Source organism: Poecilia reticulata, linkage group LG5 (genome assembly GCF_000633615.1).
Source record: "Poecilia reticulata strain Guanapo linkage group LG5, Guppy_female_1.0+MT, whole genome shotgun sequence".
Taxonomy (NCBI): Eukaryota; Metazoa; Chordata; class Actinopteri; order Cyprinodontiformes; family Poeciliidae; genus Poecilia; species Poecilia reticulata.
In genome coordinates this window covers 26,513,598-26,515,643 of record NC_024335.1, presented here as the reverse complement: position 1 = coordinate 26,515,643, position 2,046 = coordinate 26,513,598, and positions in this window count along the sequence as shown.

Sequence of the window (2,046 nt, the reverse complement as noted above, 5' to 3'; positions counted from 1 at the left end):
TGGGAGTCTTGGCTGTTTGACCTAAAGAACCTGTCCTACATCAAAATACAAAGATGTTATCTCCCAAAGGGTTTTGAGAAAGTCGAAAGATATGAGTTGCATCATTTCTCAGACGCAAGTGTTAAAGGATACGGCGAATGTTCTTACTTGAGAGCTGTCAGTATATCAAACCAAGTCTACTGTTCTCTGGTTATTGGCAAGGCCAGGGTGACCCCTACAAAAGTCACCACAGTACCCAGACTTGAGCTGTCAGCAGCTGTTATTGCTGTTCGAACAAGTGACCTGCTTAAAAGAGAGCTCGAGATTCAAGCCCAAGAATTCTTGTGGACTGATTCGAAGGTTGTTCTTGGATACATTAACAACGATGCTAGACGATTTCACATATTTGTGGCGAATCGCATTCAGCGCATACAAGAAGGTTCCGATCCAGATCAATGGAGATATGTGGCCTCTGAAGACAACCCCGCGGATCATGCATCGCGAGGTCTGACAGCTAAAGGACTGATCACTTCCAACTGGTTCACTGGTCCAGATTTTCTCTGGCATGACAAACTTCCTGCTAATGATGTTAAGGTGGGAGAGTTGGAAGCTGAAGATCCAGAACTACAAAAAACCTTTGTACATAAGACACTGACGACAGAAGAGTCTCTGCTCAATCGTTTCTCTAGGTTCTCAAAACTGGACAAGACTGGTTAAAGCCATTGCACGACTCATGCRATGTGTCAAAGAGGTCAAGGGTTTGCTCTCCAGAACCAACAAAGTCACCAGTCTTGAGGAGAGAAAAGAGGCTGAGATTTTCATCATAGCTACAGTCCAAAGAGAAGTGTTTTCTSAAGAAATCAAAGATCTAAAATCCAAGGAGGAAACAAAGAATAKCACAAACAGGCTGCATAAACTGAATCCTTTCTTGGATGAAAAGGGTGTGCTCAGAGTAGGAGGTCGGCTGGAACGTTCTTCTTTACACGCATACATTAAACATCCAGCAATCTTGCCAAGCAAAACCCATATATCACAGCTGCTCATTGRTCATTTCCATCAAAAAATTCATCACCAAGGACGTGGGATGACCATGAACGAGCTCCGATCAAATGGCATCTGGATATTAGGATGCAGTCACACAGTGTCTTCTTACATTTATAAGTGTGCGAAATGCAGGAAGTTCAGAAGAAAGTACAAAGTACAAAGAATGGCAGATTTACCGCGTGAAAGAGTGGAAACATCGCCTCCCTTTACCTAGTGTGGAATGGACTGCTTCGGCCCATTTTACGTTAAGGAGGGAAGAAAGGAGCTTAAACGCTACGGTCTGCTATTCACATGCCTGTGCTCGCGTGCTGTGCATATAGAGCTACTTGACGACATGACGTCTGACGCTTTTATTAATGCTCTTCGAACATTGATTGCCATATGTGGAAATGTTCGGCAGCTTCGGTCAGATCAGGGAACCAACTTTGTTGGAGCAAGACGAGAGTTCTTGGAATCTGTAAAGAAAATGGACCAAGAAAGCCTAAAACAACTAGGTTGTGAATTTGTCATGAACCCAGCATCTGCTAGCCATATGGGTGGAGCCTGGGAAAGGCAGATCAGGACAGTAAGAAGTGTGTTGACATCCATTTTGGATCATTCATCCAAAAGGCTTGACATTTCATCTTTACGTACATATCTTTATGAAGTTATGGCGATCATAAATAGTAGGCCCTTAACAACTCACCTGCTAAGTGATCCCACTTCTCCACAACCTCTTACGCCGAATCACATTCTGACCATGAAGTCTTCAGTGATTTTACCACCACCTGGTGAGTTTGTGAAAGAAGATCTTTATCTTCACAAAAGATGGCGCAAGGTACAGTACTTGGCCAATGAATTTTGGACCAGATGGAAAAGGGAATACCTGCTGAATCTTCAGCAAAGAAACAAATGGCACAAGACACAGAGAAATGCCAAGATCAATGACATTGTGATTCTGATGGACAATAGTCTACCCAGAAATGAGTGGAAACTGGCCAAGGTCACTAAAGTGTACCCTAGTGAAGATGGAGTCATTAGGAA